The sequence below is a fragment of the Sphaerodactylus townsendi genome, linkage group LG01, assembly GCF_021028975.2.
Source record: "Sphaerodactylus townsendi isolate TG3544 linkage group LG01, MPM_Stown_v2.3, whole genome shotgun sequence".
NCBI classification, from domain to species: domain Eukaryota; kingdom Metazoa; phylum Chordata; class Lepidosauria; order Squamata; family Sphaerodactylidae; genus Sphaerodactylus; species Sphaerodactylus townsendi.
This window is the reverse complement of record NC_059425.1, coordinates 122813093-122820493: the sequence shown is the minus strand read 5'-3', so window position 1 is coordinate 122820493 and position 7401 is coordinate 122813093. Positions and strand designations below refer to the sequence as shown.

General features: G+C 46.6%; 1 long non-coding RNA gene across 1 annotated transcript; it reads left to right on the top strand.

The window, feature by feature from the left end:
• The first annotated feature begins 1024 nt into the window (after positions 1 to 1024).
• Positions 1025 to 7017, top strand: LOC125439138. Its single transcript, XR_007245485.1, has 3 exons — positions 1025 to 1079; positions 4697 to 4752; positions 6861 to 7017. It is a non-coding gene; the product is annotated as an uncharacterized LOC125439138 (long non-coding RNA).
• Positions 7018 to 7401: the final 384 nt, after the last annotated feature.

Sequence of the window (7401 nt, the reverse complement as noted above, 5' to 3'; positions counted from 1 at the left end):
TGTGTTTGCAAGAATCAAAGTTCCCTTATCAGATATATGATGAAGGTAGTTTTGAATGTCAAAAACATAAACCCTGAAAATCTTGGTGGTCTTTAAGGCGTTACTGGACTCAAGTCTTGCTCTTTCACTACAGACCAACATGGCTACCCACCAGAAATTAATTTCCTCAAGCCTCTTTACAGCAAGGTAAGGATAGGAGACAGTTTTTATCAAGTAAATTGTTCAATTGATGCTGGAAAAGGAACTCTTCCTGTTCCCTAACAGGATACAGTGTTATGGTCTGAGCTCCCAATGTTCAGCTACAGATGACAGGAGATATATGAACTGATTTCTCACAGCTCGCATTCCAGCCATGGGGATCACTGATTTGGATTCAGGCTGCAACAAGCTGTATTTGCAATGCCAGTTGCCAGATGGTGACTTATACCCATATGGATTATGTTCTTCCTGTAAGGCAAATTGCTGCTTTGGTGTTGGTTGGTTGTGTGTGTGATTGAAATCATGAAAAAGTACATGGGGAATTAGTACTCCTATATATTATGGCTCCAGGGGGAAAGGCAGCTGTTTAGAATTTAAAAAGAGTGATTTAGAAATGCTAACTCTGGCCTGTACCATTTCAGAATGCTTAATAGGCTAATATCGTTTATTGTTCCGTTAATATACACTGCTCTCCCAGACCTATTTGCCTCTGAATGGTATCAATTAGTCAAATAAAAAATTTACTCTCTAGGTTCATTATTTGAAGATCTTTGTACGTTGTCACCCAGAGAGATATTCCAAACCTTAAAGAGCAAACTTTTAGAACCCTTTGAGAGGAATAGCCCAGTACGCATTCTGTGTTTGCTGCCCCCCCTCCCCACAGCGCCCCCCCCCCCCACACACACACACACTCTTACTTTTGTTCAACCTGAAAGTGCAGGCTGGAGAAAGCGGCATGTTCACTTGAAACTGAAAACGGCCTAGTGGGAACTACACTTCCCAGGAGACCTTGGGGCTCGCAAGTGTAGTTCCCACCAGGCCATTTTCAGCCTCAAGGGAACAAGCTGCTTTTCCAGCCTGTACTTTCAGGCTGAACTAAGGTAAGTGTGTATGGGGAGCTGCCACTGGGGGGGGGGGGGGAGTTTCCACCCCTTGCTGCCCCCTGTCCCCTCCCCAGCGCCACCACTTACCTTATATTGCAGGTATGATGGTGAGACACAGGGATCCATAGGGGGGCAGAAAATTCGAAGGTCGCCATTCCCCACTTTGCCCCATGGAGCAGGTGGCTGCCTGTTCCGTGAGGCAGAGAGGTTTTCCCCTGCTTGGCACAGCCGGCAGCATGGACTACGGCTGCCATTTCCCCTCCACCTGACGAAGCAGACGGCTGCATCCTCCATTGAGCAGAGGTAGTTTCCCTGCCTGGCACTCGCAGCATGAGAGGCAGCAACACAAGGCAGCCTGCAGCATCCATTTCCCCTCTGCCCAATGGAGCAGGCAGAGGGGGTTTCCCTGCCGGACACCACCACCTCCCGCAGCGTGAGAGGTGGCAGCACTGGGCAGCCCATGGCAGCCATTTCCCCTCTGCCCAACGGAGCAGGCAGCCGCCTTCTCCATCAGGCAGAAGGGTTTTTCCTACCCTGCGCTGCCGACTCCCACAGCACAAAGCAGGCCACAGCTGCCATACCCTCCACCAGGCACCTTCGGCTCCCTCGACCAGTCTCTGCCTGAGGGGCTGGCTGCGTGCCTCTCAGGCAGAGGCGGGCCCTGCCTCTCAGGCAGGAGCTGGAGGAAGCATCAGGGGGCGGGGCCTGCAGTTCTTCAATCAGGTTGTGGGGGAGTTGCGCCTTCCGCGTGACCTGGTGGGGGTGCACCTGGGACAAGCCGCCCCTGGTGTCCCCATTGGCGCTACGCCACTGGCTGGCCCTAGACAAATCTGAAAGAGACTCTGACAATTCTGTTGTGGAGCTTCTGTTAAAAAATATAGATGTCATATTCTTGGAAAAAGTAGCAACATTTCTTTTGCAGTTGACGGAACTTTCTAATTAACGTCTAATGCTAGATACAGTTTCTCTGTATGTGTTTTGTCATATACTTGCTTTGTACATTACAAATATCTCGTAAAGTTCTAGAACTTATTTCGTGTGCCTAATAAAGGTTGTTGTTGATGACGATGATTGTTTTTTTTAAGGTTGTTGTTGTCGTTGATAGTTTCTCACATAATAAATGGTGTCAGAAAGAAGAGTTCCATTCTAGCCTTTCCTTCATGGTTAGGGAAAGTACCAAGCTGGTAAGTCACAGAATCACAGAGTTGGAGGGGGCCATCTAGTCCAACCCCCTGGTCAATGCAAGATTAGCCTAAAGCACTCCTGACAAGAATTTGCCAGCAGCTCTTTGAAGACTGCCTGTGAGGGGGGCTCACCACTTCCCTAGGCAGCTGATTTCCCTGCTGAACTACTATTGCTGTAAAAAGATTCCTAATATCCAGCTGATATGTATTATTGTGAGGCCTGCCTGCTCTTTGCTGCTGACAAGAACATCTCCCTGCCCTCCTCTAAGTGAAACACAAAACACTCAGCTCCAACAACAGAATTCTGCTAATGATGACATGACGCAACAACTTCCAATTTGAAATCCTACTTGGTCTGCTTAATTTTCTGCCAGGAACTTCTGATTAATAAAAAAAAACCACATTCTTCCAAAACTGAATTTAATAGTTTATGAAGTGGATGCATCTCTATTCACAAGTAAACCCATATACCGGTAGTTCAATACGGTAGATGTAATCCTAGGCAGATGTACATAGCCATAGTAACACAAAAGAGCTTTAGATATCTGAAAGATGAAAAGCAGGCATTTATATCTCTTTTCTCATATGTCAATAATATTCTTAAATATTACGTCTAAAACCTGAGAATACATAGTTAAGTTCTAAATATATCAGAAGAAAACACTGACTCTGAGCACATATGTTCTACAAATATCATAGGTCGGTATCTAGCGCCACCAAGTGTTTGGCTAAATTCAACTGCAACAGAAAGTACATTTTACAAAGGTAAAATTCTCTTTCTATCATTGTTGCAGCTACTGACCAATTCAAGAAACGATGCTCTTAATGCTAAAACATTTCCCCTTTTGTCAGTAGTTCCACCTCAGACAGACTGGAGTTAAAACTGCAGCATTAGATGTCAAGATACTTTATTATAATAGTTATTACAGAACACATGGGGGGGATGCTCTATATCACTTTCAATAGATGTGCTTCAGCTTTGAGATGTCCATATTTATTATATTTTAGTTGTTATTTTAAAAATGAATTTGTTTTTAGTTAAATTCATTATTTAAACTATTAGTTTGGTTACTCAAATAGTTTTTGTTCCCATTGATTTCAGTGTGAAATACATTTACAGTCGCAATTCCTCTCCCCATCCAATTCAGATCAAATGATCAGAGACTGTACAAGTCACTCAACTGATCCGACCTGCCAAATTTCAAACAGATTGGAAAACATCCCCAGTTTTATACATAATTAAAATTCTTATTTAAAGGGCAGCCCAAGGGAGGCATTTGACAACTCTAGAAAGAAGGTAATGTAAGAGGATGGATACATAGCTCCAAGGGGGTGGGGGTGCACGATGCACTGAGTGCGTGCCCCTGTGGGGGTGTGGAAAGGGCATTCTGGGGGCGTGGCGGTGGCATTGTGGGGCAGGATGGGGCGGAGGACGCACCAGTGCACCGGGTGCTTTCCCAAACTTACACACACACACACACACACACACACACACACACACACACACACACACACACACACACACACACACACACACACACATCAGGAATATGAAGTCTTGTACCAAAGACTTGTGTAGGGATCAGGAAAAGATGCAGGCAAAGCTCCCACACAGCCTTTCTTCCTGCTCTGTGGCATTAGTGTGAAATTTTTCTCATTTTCCTCTCCCTAAGAGCAGGACAACTCCTCATTTGTGGTCCTGTGACTCCTTTACAGACCCCCCATCCAAAAAAATGCAGTTCCTGGGGCTATCATTTCAAGAGGACATGTTTGTGGGGATGGGAAACACTTCATTCAGACTGTCCTCCTATGGCCTTTTCTCACCAAAATTTGTGGTGTTTTTCCCCCTTGCTGGAGAAAGCTGAAGATTTCAGGTGAAAATTTCAGAGGGGTAACTTTGCTAGTCAGTTGCAGCAAAGTTAAACAGAAGTGAAGTGGCATTTACACATGCCCCCAGGGCGAGGGGAAACTGCGCTCAGGGCATGCCTGCGTCCTGTTCCCCTGCCTCGCCCCTGCCCTCCCCCACCACACCCTGGAACAGCAACGCCATGCCCGCGCACCAGTGCACGCCTGGTGCATCGTGCCCCACCCAACCCCCTTGGTGCTGCACCACTGCATGCTCCCCCTTCCCCGGGCCTGCTTGCTTGACTGCTCTTCCCCTCGCTCTCCGTTTGCCTTCTGTTCCATTTCTGTAAGAGACCCTCTCAGACCTGATCCATAAATTGTACACCCAAGCTTCCCTAGTTGCTTAGGACAGTATGAATTACCTATGAAAGTCTCCAGTACATATAAATGGATGCCCACATGGTGGTATTTCAGATGTAGCCTTTCTTCTGCCTTTGTAAAACCTGATTGTGAGGGTTCTTGGGTACATGGGATGACACAAATGCACAGAAGTTGCTTAATTTTAAATTTTATTTTCTACTCTAGGTTACATAGCAGCTGTATGACACTTCTCAACAGCCTGTATCTCAAGACTCTAAACAGTGAGTAGAATTTGGGCCTTTGGCAGGTAGTTATAGGAATCTGAAGGGGAAGTAGAAAGTAGGGATGGAGGGAAATATGGGAAGGAGGGAGGCAATATAGGATGTTTTAGTTGGGGGGGTTGAGAGAGATAGACAATTAGATATGTTTGTAATATGTTAACAATTGTAAACAGTTTTTGGTTTCTCTCCTTATGTTATTATTTAAAATCAATCAATATAATTATATAAAAAAGAAATAATACACTACCATACGGTATATTTATTTATTTATTTATTTATTTATTTATTTATTTATTTATTTATTTATAATTAGTCTTGTATACCGCCCCTCCCTCGAAGGGCTCTGGGCGGTGAACAACATGATAAAAACAATAATTACAATACCCCCATTAAAACAGATTAATAACAATGCATTGCAGTGGCGTCCAACATAAACACAGACTACATAAATCCACCCTGGAAAAACAAAACAGAGAAGTGATATTGCTTTTTAAATACTAAACATATTGCTTTTTAAATACTAAACAGTCATTATTTGAATCAAGAGGCGGGGTGAAGGAGAACTGCACCTGGGGTGCGCGCGCCCTGCGTCCTTGCCACAGCCCTGCCCAGGAATGCCCCACCCCAGGAATGCCTGGCCACGCCCCCATCGTGCCCCGCCCCACCCCATTGGCACTACACCACTGTTTGAATCCCATCACCATCAGAACCTGTTACTAATATTTTTGAATCCCACCACTGCCTTTAACTTTCTCTTCTCTCTCCCCACTTGGCTCCTTCTTGACATTCCCTTCCTTCTCCTTCTTGATATTCCCTTCCTGACTGACATGGGACTCTTTTCTTGCCATTAATGGCTGCCTCTCACCTGCCCATGTGTACTTCTGGGTGTGAGGAGGACAGCGGGAGACCATCACTGAGCTCTTGGAGGGCTGCTGCCACAGAGAGCAAGCCTTGCTGCTCAGCTCTTGATGTATATGCTGCAGGGCAGAGGTATATGACCTATAGGCAGTGGTGGGATCCAAAAATTTTAATAACAGGTTCCAATGGTGGCACCGCCGCACACACGCACCTCCAGTCCCTATTGGGCAGGGAGGTTGCTTTAGTAACCCCTTCTCGGCACTCAGAAAAAATTAGTAACCACTTCTAGAGAAGTGGTGAGAACTGGTTGGATCCCACCTCTGCCTATAGGGACATGGGGTCACATGCATGCCTTTTGGTCATGACCCTCTCATGACCAAAAGGCATGGACACCGGCCACATGCCAGTGCGCCCTGCCCCTTGCCTCCCTGCAGGCGGAGGCAGGGAGCAGAGCTTGGCAGTGGACAGCCGCAGCGCCCGCCTGGCAGCCCACTGCTGAGCCCCACCCCCAGCCTCCATGTAGGCTGACTTTTGCCTTCCCCATGCCCTGCCAGCTTGCATAGAGGGCAGGGGTGGGGGCACAGCTTGGCCTGCACAGAGGCTGGGGGTGGGGCTCAGTGGCAGGTGGCCCTGCTCCCAAGACCCACCCCTCAGCTTCCATGCATGCTGGCTTTTGGCCTCCCCAGGACCTGCCAGCCTACACAGAGGCCAGAGGCAGGGCTCAGCCTGCATGGAGGCTGGGGGCGGGCCTCGGCAGCAGGCAGCCCTGCCCTAACCTCCATCCAGGCCAGCAGGAGTGGGGCTCATCACCCCCAGCATGGGGGGTGCATGGAGGCGCACAGAGAAGGGGTTGCCTCCAGGCGCCATTTCCCCCTGATACTCCTCTGCTGCAGGGTTCTTTTTTATTTCATGTTCTCCCCTCACCACTTCAGAAAATGGTGTGGGAGGACTCCTGCCAACGTCAGGAACAGTTAGGGCTGGTGACTCCCTTATTCCTACCTTCACGCTGCTTATAGCTTTACCCTCCTTTAATTTCAAGGAGCAGAACAGAGATTTAAAAAAGAGAAAAGGGTTCATCTTGCAGTGAGTGGAAAGTAGATAGTGGAGATTCAGAACCAACTTTTTACAAATGTAACTCATTGACAAATTGAGTTACAAAGATATTTTCTTGATAGAATATATAGATGCAGTGTCAGAGTGAAGAGTATCTGCCAAATTATTGTAGACTCTACTGTTGCTTTCTTCTACAGGTTTCCAAACCTCTTTGATTACATGTAAGCCTTTGTGAACGACAGACCTCTACCTTCCACTTAACGGCCAAATAATCCCTAAAGACTGCATGTGAGAACCATAAACCAGCATGTGCCATATTAGGCCACCAAACTGACAGCCTGCTGCCACCTGAAGTTACTGGAGATTAAGTAAGATCACTAACCTGCCTGAAGACTCTCTAAACCCTATCTGTCTCAAATAGCATTTAAATTGTTCTTTTTTTTCCTCTGCTGTTCCCATTTCCTTCTCCCTCTGAAGGTTCTGGCTTTCTCTGTCAGATCATCAGAGTACTAAGGGGATTGGTAGGTATGACAAAGAGGTTACACTTGGCTCTGTTCATTACAGCAGCCCACTAGAGCATTAGATTTTGGTCTACATATTTTAATGAGGTCAGGGAGACATGTATATTAGACATACATCGGTTTAAATGCACCCCATGTAATAATATCCTTTTTCCTGGGAGCCCTGTTGTGTTACACCCACCACAGGCACCTTGTGATGTGGGTGTGAGAGAGTTCT